Here is a 10,210-nt window from a genome sequence, read left to right on the forward strand (position 1 = left end):
GGTGGGGGGGTGGGTGTTGTTCTTCGGGGTTTTTTTCCTTTTAGATTAATAGTACTGAAAATTAATTTGATTACGGACAATGCCAGGAAAAGGATTTGTGGGCTATGTTTTTAATTTATTGGAAGTCTTCGTGGTGTTATTTTTTAAAACTGCAAGCTTGATATTTTTTTTAATTTTTTTGTTGGCCCCAATATTTGCACATTCCCTTTTTTTTTTGTTGTTGTCAATTTTTGATTTTGAGCAGCCTTTATTAAGACAGGCTGATTATGAAATTCCCATTGAACAGATAGGTACACAGCAAACCCTAAGTTTGCTATAAATTATAATATATCTAATACTAAGTCTAGTATACATATATTTTAAAGGTCAGAGTGGATGTTTTATAACATTTAAGTATATTGCAATTGTAAATAGAAGATGTGTAAAATATGTCATTTTTACAAAATTTAAAAAATATCTTTTTAGTTAATTATGACAGTACTAAGAATATGGATAACATTTCAGTTACCATTATATTAAAATATTTGTGTATGTGTACAGAAGTGTCCATAAAACTTTCTCTTTGAAGGTCTGTGCCTTGGTTCGTTCCCATGTCAGCAATTTCCATAGTGGTGGAGATCAGGTTGCCTCCTGTTTCCCAGCTGTCTGTTGCGTTGTGGTTGCTGATAGGAACACTTACAACCAGCTGCCGAATGTGGCTTCTCTTCGTGGCCCCAGATCGAGGCCACCCTGGGAAACAGTCTCAGTGTAGTCCTCCTGCTTGAGGCCAAGGAAGCTCTGCTCTTCCTTTGAAGTTCATAGTCCCAGATTTTTCTCGGGGCATGTTGGGAAACCATGTGCCTCTAGTGAGATGTTCGTTTTGGTTTCTGCATCATGTTGGGATGAGGTGGAGTGACTCTGCCAACTCTTATGAGTTCCCTTTAGTCTTGCACTCCCATACTCCTTCACGTTCATTCCTTTGCCCATAGAAAATCCCTGCTTTCAGGGTTCCCTGCTTGATGTCCACGTATGTTAGGTAAGATCCCTCTCTTCTATGCATGCAGTCCCCACAATTCTTTTAAGCTGTGGCTCATTTTCTCTGGAGAAACCCTGCTGATTCCCGAGGCCTCCGAGGTTCATGAGTGTTCGTTCAGGCCGGAGGCCAGCGCTATGTCTTGCTCCATGGGGATACCAGGAGGGATTCGCAGTGTGCTGCCCCTTTCTGCCCTACTGTCTCCTTGCCCTGTATCTCTTCCCATGACACCCCCAGTTCACAACGAGTGAATCTCAACTCAAGCTGTAGCCTGGCCCTGCTGGCAGGAGCTACAGGTGGCCTCTAAATTCACCCCACCTATACGTGCAAGGAAAAGTGCCATCGTCCAGTCTCTGCCTCCCTGACAGTGCTGCATGTGCTGCCAGCGCTTGCTGCTGTGTCTCGCTATCGGCAGCTCTGGGATTTTTTCAAAAGAAATCACTACGGGTTTAAACCCACACGGCGTCCTTTCCTGGTGGGGGAAGGAGGGGAGCGGTTGGGCTGGGCCCAGCTCCAGCACTAGTGCAGCAGCAGTGTAAGCCCGCACCTGCCACTTGGTCACAGCCCGAGCTCTCGCCTGCGCGCTGCACACCAGCATCGGCTGCACGCTGGGTGGAGAGCCAGGCACCTTCCTCATCCTCGCCTCGAAAAGCCCAGCTCTGCTCTTCAGACGCTGTGCTGTTCAAAACCAGTAGTCTGCTGAAAGGAATGATTTCTGGCCCAAATTTTAACCTGCTTTATACTGTATGTGTAGTGGTAGATGAAGTTACTTGCTTGTTCATATGTATGTGGGAGGAACCAGTCATCAGTGGAGGCAGCAGGAATGTGCAGTACAGAGGAGGTAAGTCTGAGCATCACACCCTCTTGTCCCTTGGTTTGCTGGTCTCACTAGTTTGTTGTTTGGTTGTCTGGTCACTGTTGTGTTTACTGGGATTGGTGTTTATGGATGGGCACTTGAAGGTGATCTGGAGGCAGACGGTTTCCAATTAATGTTCACAAGAATTGAGCAACTAAATCTGCTGGTCATCTTTGGGAATAACTAGATTGCAAATCTTGGTTTGCACTGAGGGAATGTTGTGAGCTGACACCAAGCTGGTCTGAAGCAAGGCTGTGGTCTGTAAACCAGAGATCCCTGGATTGTTCTCTCGATAGCTTGCACACAAAATGTGTTTTATGTGTAAGTCTAAAGGTTGCGGGGTTTGGTTTGTTTTAAGCTCTCAGCTCTTCAGCCTTCTCTGGGGGTTTGAAAATCCAACCCATATTCTGCCTGTTACCTTACTGCTGGTGTTAGAGATGCTCAGGCTTGCGTGTAGCTGGGTCCTTACTCCAGATGGCTCTTCCTCTCCTGCTGTGTTCAAGCACTTTCAACATAGTCCAGTGAAGGCAATTAGCAAACATTAGCTTTGAACCAGGGCCACAACAGGGAGAGTAAACAAAGCATTAAACCATGGATTGTCCCAGTGTTTGAGGGAAGCAAATTAGAGAGATGCAGAAGGCATGTGAGGCTGTAGGATTATTAAAAATATGGGGTTTGGCCCTTCACTGCCATAAAATTCAGTGAGGAAAAACTGCAGAAGTTAGATGGGGTCCACACCAAATCCTGCATCCACCCCGTCCGTGGGCTGTGAAACCCTCACAGAACTGAGCAGTGCATGATGGGCATCGCAGGCCACAGAGCGGATGCTCTTTCTCATACAACCTCTGCTTTTCAAACTCAGGATTACATGATGTCTACACCAGTATTTTTCTGCCAGAAGCTTCACTCTGAGACTCTTTTTGTCTAAGGCAACCACAAGAACATGGTTGGCTGTTCCCAGAGCTGAAGTTTTCTCCACTAAATTATTCCACAGTGTATTCTCATGGCTGGGTTTATTTTTCAATCACTTTTGAAACTGACTCTCTAGACTTGCTTTATTTCAAATAGTGGTACAATTATAAAATAACCACACAGCAAACTTCCATCGCTTGTTTTCTTCTACACACAAATAATCAGCTCAAGGCAGGTAAAACACACAGAGAATGGTTCAGGGAGGTAGACAAGAACAAGAGCAGATGCACTTTCCCACTGCTGACATGCATAGGTTTTATTTTTACTGCAGGATGGGCAGGGTCTGTCTCGGTGGGCTGAGCACAGATGTCCCAGGGGACCAGGCAAAGGTGGCAGTAAGAAATGCTGCAGTCAAAATTTTGCTAATTATGCTGCTCGAAGAAAATAAATAAAAACAGACAGGGAAAATGGGGTTTGGTACTTCTTCAAGTCTTTCCCTAAGTTCTTGGTAAGTGTGGAATTACACAGGTGTGTACAGATGAAAACTGACAAGGACCAGTTTTTAGGCTATAAGCAAGATTATTAATAACAGGCAAAAAAAATAATGCATATGTGCAAGTGTTTGATTTAGGACTGTTGTTGGTATCTTTGCTGATGCTCAGCATGTTCGGTGCTCACACGTTCAGATTGCTTGCGTAAGAGGAAAATCTACATTTTTCTCTGTTACATTTGTAGCAAATAATTGTGCATAAGAAGATTTCTAAGCACAGGTTGAGGAATACTGTGAGGCAGCCGGAGCCAGAGGAGAGGCAGGTGGCGGGGGGGTTGGTTTGGGGCAGCGCACAGCCCTGCGAGAGAGCGGCATACGAGAGGCAGAAAAGCAGTGGGGGAGGCTGAACTCGGGGAGGCTCTCATCCCCCTGCTGCTGTAGGCGAAGCTGGTGAGAGATTCCGTTTCATCTGAGGAAGGAGACCTTGCACCAGCCTCAAATCAAGCTACTTTAAAAACTTTTTAGAGTGCCAAAGAAATTATTCATGTTTTTTTACTTAGTGGAAGCTATCCCAACACCCCAAAAGGAGTTAAGCATTATACATATTTTATGTTTAATCACATCTTTAGTGACACCCAACCACAAGCAAAGGCTTAAATTTCAATTAGAGGGAGATGTATTAAATGTTTAATAGGAATCATTCCTTACAGGGTAATTATATCTTAACATTCACTGGAGAAATGTTACGTTGGCAACGTAACATTGATCTGAACAGGGATGATTTTTTTTTTCCTTTTTTTTTTGGATAATATCCAAATGAGAAACAGGAGGATGATCTGTACCGTTTGTACTCCAGACACGCCGCCCCTGTGCTGCCCAGCCACAGGCCTGGATCTGGTAAAAAGTGAAATTACATTAATGTGTAGCTTTGAGCATGGATTTTTGGCTCTCAATGTGAAAAAAGTTATCCCACGTGTGCTGGGAAGCATCAGACTACAGGTACCTTTCACTTCAGTTTGGAACATTTTTAAAACTGGTAACTGACTACTCAGTGGTATTTCAGCTGTAACTAATATGGGAAGATGAGTCTTCAAGACAGATGATCTATCAAGGATATCTTAAAAGTATCTACTATGGATATGAATGTATTTGTCGATTTTTTAACGAGTTTGGTACGTGTGCAAAAGCTTTTTCTCATAATGTTTAGATTACTGCAAAAATAATCAGTGTTATGCATTCGCAACAAGCAAATTAAAGCAGTGAAGTGAATTTTGAACCCAGGCAGTTAATATCAAAGGATGTTAAAATCGCCTATTGAATTTTGAATTGAGAACAGAAAAATGAGATTTTGAGAAGAGCATCCAAAGCTGTAGAAAAAGAAAAGGGGGGGAGGGAGGAGACGGATGGACAAAACCAAAAAACCTAGGATGTGTTTGTCATTTCAGACAATTGCACTGAGATAAAATTAATCCACAAGACAAAGAATAGCCAAACCTGTATGGAACTATGATCGTGACCAGGAAGAACCTTCCGCTTCACCATCGCTGTATCCCCTCTGCCTTAGCACGAGCTGCTCGAGCAGGAACCGCTTGGCACAGGCCCGATGACTCCACAGAGGTTTCCTGCTTTGCTTTCTGGAGGCTGTGGCATGGAGCCAGCAGAGTTTCTCCTCCAGTTCCCCTCCTTGCAGTAAGGGGCTGCCAAAGGACCCGCCGCGGCCGCAGCCGGACATACCAGAAGGCAGGTGAGCTGCCGGCTCTCCTGGGGCGGCTTCCGCACAGGCAGGCTGTGCAGTGGGCAGTTACCTGGGCGGCTGCTGGTCCTGGGTGTCAGTCACGCTCAGGGCATCACTGTGGAAGCACAGAGGGCTGCTGGGCTGCAGAGTCTTAGCAGTCTGGTTGAGTTGTCTGTTTCTATGCCTTATTTCCTAAAACCCATTTTGAGGTGAGAGCTGGCAATGCTGCTGACAATAACAGTGAAACAAAGCGCTCCTCATTGCAGCAGAAACTAATGAGCAAACAGAAGGCGTGAAAGCACCAGGAGCTATTGAAGCTCGGGGCTCTCAGGACTACCTGCAGAGCTGAGAGGGCAGTAGCTGGAGCCACTGAGAAAAAAATTCCCAGTTCCCAGCTGAACCTATAATAAAATCCTGGAGCTTTGCTGATGAAACATCACTGCTGTGAGATTGAAAAGGACAGAAAGAGCCTGCAAGCTATACCCACACCGAAAAGCCAGCTTAGGCAAAACAGAGTAATTGGAAATCTGATGTTCTTGGCTGTTATTTTATTTGTGTTAGTTTGGGTTATTTTTCCTTTTGTGGTGGCCCCAAGTCCATGCATCCTGACAAAAAAAGGGCATGGCTCCAGCTCTGGTGAGCCCAGGCTGTGCAACTGTGGAGAGAAAACCTGCTTGTGAGTCTTGCAGGCTCTGAAACAGCTCCTCTGCAGGAGAGCACCCGCCTGGATTCTGCTCCCAGGTGAGCTTTCTGGTGGGAATGCGGGACAGAACATGGGTCAGGAGAGAGATCAAAGCTTGAATGCAAATGCAAAGATGCCCAAAGTTAAGGACAGTGGGTCAGCGCTTCCCAGAAGTCTGATGTGGTGGAGCAGTCCAGTTTCCAAGCTCAGCACCTGCCCAGGGCAGGACATTCAGACCGCAAGGCCATGAGGTCATTACCTCCTGCCTCCTTCCGAACCCCCTGTGGTGTGAGTCACACAGCTCTGCTCCCGCTGCCTCCTTCGGGGCTGGGTCAAATGTCTCCCCGACTTCAAACAGATAATCCTCCCTGGAAAGCACAACTGAAATTATTTTCAATTCAAACAGAACAAAATAAATAATTTTAGTTGGAAAAAATGGGGCAAACCTTGAGAAAGACCAAATCAATGCTTTCCTTTCAAAATGGCTGAAATCAGGGACGTGCTGGAGTTTGCTCTGAATGAGGCTGGTTCTTCTGGCCCTGCCCTCCCTGGGCATGCCAGCACCCACCTGACAGCAATACCCACCCAGCGAGGAGTGCTGCCAGCCCAACCCTCTTGGTCCCTGTGCGTGCAGCAGTGTATGCATCAGAAGGAAAACACACGCTTGAAACCATTATTGGAGCTGGGGCTGTGACGGGGTTTGCCCCCAGGGGGGGGGGGTGATCCAGGTGGCCGCTGTGGCAGGGTGGGCTTGCAGCCGGCAGCAGAACACGCAGAGCCCAGCTCAGGTGCCCACAGCTCTCCCACACACAAGGACCTTCCACCGTTTCTTTGTTTTCAGGCTGCAGAGCACGGCTCTGGGAGCCATCGGCTTGTAGGGCAGCTCAGGGAGGAAATGAGAACATTATTGTTCTTTTCAAGAGAGGTCCAGCACAGTTCCTTGGTGAAATATTAGCTATGGAAAATATCAAGTAACTTTCCTACCTCCCAGGCACGTGTTGGAGTATTTAGCAATGGGAAAATATATAAAGTACAGTGAAACCACCAGGGTTAGGGGAAGGTTGTTGCAGTGTCTAGATTATCAGGCCAAAGGGATATGAGTGGTTTTAAGGCAGAATGGTAAAAAGCTCATTTGGGAAAGCCTCCTAATTAAGTATGCCATATGTCTCTTACATGTATACCCTCAAGATTTGAAACATTGTCACCCCAGCAGTTCTGGCTTATAATGCTGCAGGAGGAGGTGCTGCTGCTTATGGGTAAATTGTGCCTGACAGAGGTTTGGAATCAATCCTGGGCAGCCACCCGTATCCCATGCCCTCGGGAGCATCCCTGAGGCCCAGTGAGATAGGAGCAAGAGTAATGAGTATCCTTCAGGCCAGGAGTCATAATCTGCATGGGATACACGTATGTTGCTTGTAAAGCTTCATTAAGTTGACAATGTGAGGGTATTTTTGGAAAATTCTCAGTAATGCAAAACTGCAACCATAATTACTGAGTTTTCTGTCCAGCTTGATGAGGTTCTTCATGCAGTTCTTAACCACTCACTAAAGCAAGTATCTTGAAGTTCTTGTTTGGGGGAGATGGTCAAACTAATAGTAAAGAAATGCACGTTTCCCTTTCTTCCAATTCATTACTTCCAGCTTGATAGAAGATGCATCTTCTCAGTACTTTTTAAGCTGTGCTCCCATATGCTGTTTCAGTTACTTATAATCATTCATTTTTGTTAGAGAAAGGCTGTGAGGGTGTTTCTTGCCCACTAAGGGGTGTTACTTGCCCTGTGATATGTTTTTGTGACCTACGAAGGCTACATAGTGTTCCCTCTGCTTGAGTCACCTTTTAGATGTATTTGCACAGATTGCATATGGTGTGATAACTTACAGCTACATAGATAACAGATATCCTCACATACATTTTATATAGTGTGGGGGGCTTGAGAAAGGAAAACTGAGTAAGAAATAATTATTATTTTGAATTTTGTGATGAATTTTCTGCTTGGAGCTGCTCTATAATCGTGAGACTATCTCCCATGAATGATGGCTTGTTTTAATTTGTAAGCTATTGCAAGCTCTGTGCCGGTGACTATGGGCCCAATTGCATGCTCCTAGTTACAAAAATCTCCAGCTGAGCATATAGATTTTTTTGCATGAGGCATGGTTTTGTACTCTGTAGCATATGCTGTGCTTGTAGGGAGCTGGTGTAAAACAGAATAATTCTGATTATTCCAGACTAATTTAAGGATCCATTTAAAGGGAGAGATAACCAGAAGCTTGGAAATGCAACATGGAGGCCTGAAGAGCTCTCTGAAAAGTTTGAAACATTTCTGTAGCATTGCTTCACTGCCAGTTCAAAACTGCAGCCAAGGTTTTAGGATGTGACTCATGTATCTTGGAGTTTCTATTTCCCCCTATTTCCCGTGTTCAGATTAAGCCCGTTTTTTTTGAAAGTATTGAGCATCCCCTGCTGGAAATCAGACCCCTTTCAGAAACCTCAAATACTCAAAACCAAAGCAACACTAGTAAGATGACTGGGCTGTGTACGCCAGGATAGAGGTTCAACATGTTGCACAGGGACTTGGCTCCCTGCAGCCATGAAGCGAGCAGGGTGCTCGTGGGCTTTCTTTTAATCAGGCTTGTGTGGGATTTTCTGCGTATATGTGGGGGTTAAGGCACACTCAGGCAAATGGTCTGTGCAAAAGAAAAGGGTGCTTAATGGACATTAGCAAGTTAAACGATTACCTGTTAAATAGACTAATCAACTTTATTTTTGCCTTTGTTATCTAATTAGATAATGAAACCTGGGAATGCTTTAAACATTAATTGATTTTTGCTGTCTTGTTTTCTTTCTGGGAGGTTGTGCAGCTCGCTCCCCACAACTGCCTCGCTGCACCCAGTGTGAGCAAAAGTCACAGCTCAGACATGGTTAAAAAGGAGCATTTAATTAGTTGTGAGCATAAGGCAAGATTTAATTCAAGCATAAAAAGCAGCCAGCTTTGTACTCTCTCACGCCTGGCTACACGTGAGACTGGTGAACGTTTCCACCGGGTCTGCCCTTGCCGCTCGCTCCCCGCTTCCTCTCCAAACGCCGCTGGTCGACCCCGCGCACCGAAGGCAGCCCGTGTCCCCGTGTCCCCCTGTCCCCCACCCACTCGGTTCGCTGCCGCACTTCTCTCCGCTTCAATGTCACGGGCAGAGTGCTGGTGCAGACTTGCAATCCCCTTCTCAGGCTGGTCCTGCCAATCCACTGGGTAATTTTCATTCTGCTGGAAAATGGCTGCCCAAGCACACTCAGAAAAACAACTCCGTACACAAGTGACACGTGTCAGCTGCTGTTCACGGTCTGGCAAGGTGCAGGTGGCCGGGACGGCGGCTCGGGTGCGGGGTGGGGGGCTGGCTGCAGCCCAGGCACCACGTGTACCTGCGGGTGCGGGAGCACCTCGACCTTGGCTGGGGCGGCTTTGTGGGGGCTGCTGCTGTGCCCCCGCAGATCTGTGCGTCCAAGGACACTCTCTTGTCATTCTTGCACAGGTGAAAAATGGGTTTCCTTCACAGCATGGGCAGGCTCCAGTTCTGGGGGACATCCCAAATCAGGGAGGGCAGCCACCTGCCTGCTGGCATGCTAGCACTGGCACCCCACTCACACGGTGCCCCAGCACCCGCATACCTTCCCTTGCCCTTCAGAAGGGGCTTAGGAATAGCAGATTGTAATTGCAATAGCTTGGAGACAAAATTCACGCCTTTCATCATCAGTATGGACATTTTTCAACATTTGCAGTTCTGGCAATGTACCAAAATGGGCCTCTGGGTTCCTCTGTTCAGCTGCAGAGCGATGCCAGCTCGGAGGAGGGGGAGGTATTCCCACGACTAAAACTGGGGGCACTGCAAACAACCCCACAATGAATTTAGACAGTGACTAATTAGCTGATTGCTGCGGTGAAGGCCTGAGGCACTGCTGTAGAAATTGGTATGAGCTCCTGTACCTGCCTTCACCGTGGCAGCTCAGCTCTGGCAAGGAGCCCAGGCTAGCCCGAGATAGGAGCAGTGGCCCTGCGGGGACAGACCTCTCGGTGGGGTACACAGCCTGGGCAGATGAGCCAAGAGCGGCACTGTCCTCAGGGAGTGCATGGCCAGGGCACGTTAGGAGACTGTATTCAACACAGATGTGATCAGCAAACTTCAGAGGCTGCACTGTTTCATCCCATTATTAGAACATTTAAAATTTGAAATGCAAAATCTTCTCTGTTGAATCCTTCCATTACAAGAAGGGATGTGTTTATTTGCATGGCTGAACGTTTGCAGATTAAATTCATTCAACGCAAAATGCAACCTGGCCTGGCAGAGCCGCACCTATGAGGACACTGATGACAGCTGTGGTGGCTGTTGGCACACCAGGCTTAGGTAAGCAGGGGCCCTTGTAGGTCATGTTGCATGTCCCACCACGTTCAAGCTGTTATTCAAGTGCTTGGAAGAAAACGCATTCATGTAGAGCATCAATCTCAAACCTTCTACTGAGCCACAACCAATAGG

At 46.6% G+C, this 10,210-nt stretch overlaps 1 protein-coding gene across 1 annotated transcript in view; it reads left to right on the plus strand.

The window, feature by feature from the left end:
• The window catches only part of DOCK10 (dedicator of cytokinesis 10), a 136,057-nt gene extending 135,515 nt beyond the window's left edge, over positions 1 to 542 (plus strand). Inside the window, exon 57 of the mRNA XM_026854829.1 lies at positions 1 to 542. The gene's annotated coding sequence lies outside the window, so the exon portion shown is untranslated.
• The last annotated feature ends 9,668 nt before the right edge of the window (positions 543 to 10,210 follow it).

This window comes from Athene cunicularia, assembly GCF_003259725.1.
Source record: "Athene cunicularia isolate RWA chromosome 9 unlocalized genomic scaffold, athCun1 chr9_part1, whole genome shotgun sequence".
Lineage (NCBI taxonomy): Eukaryota > Metazoa > Chordata > Aves > Strigiformes > Strigidae > Athene > Athene cunicularia.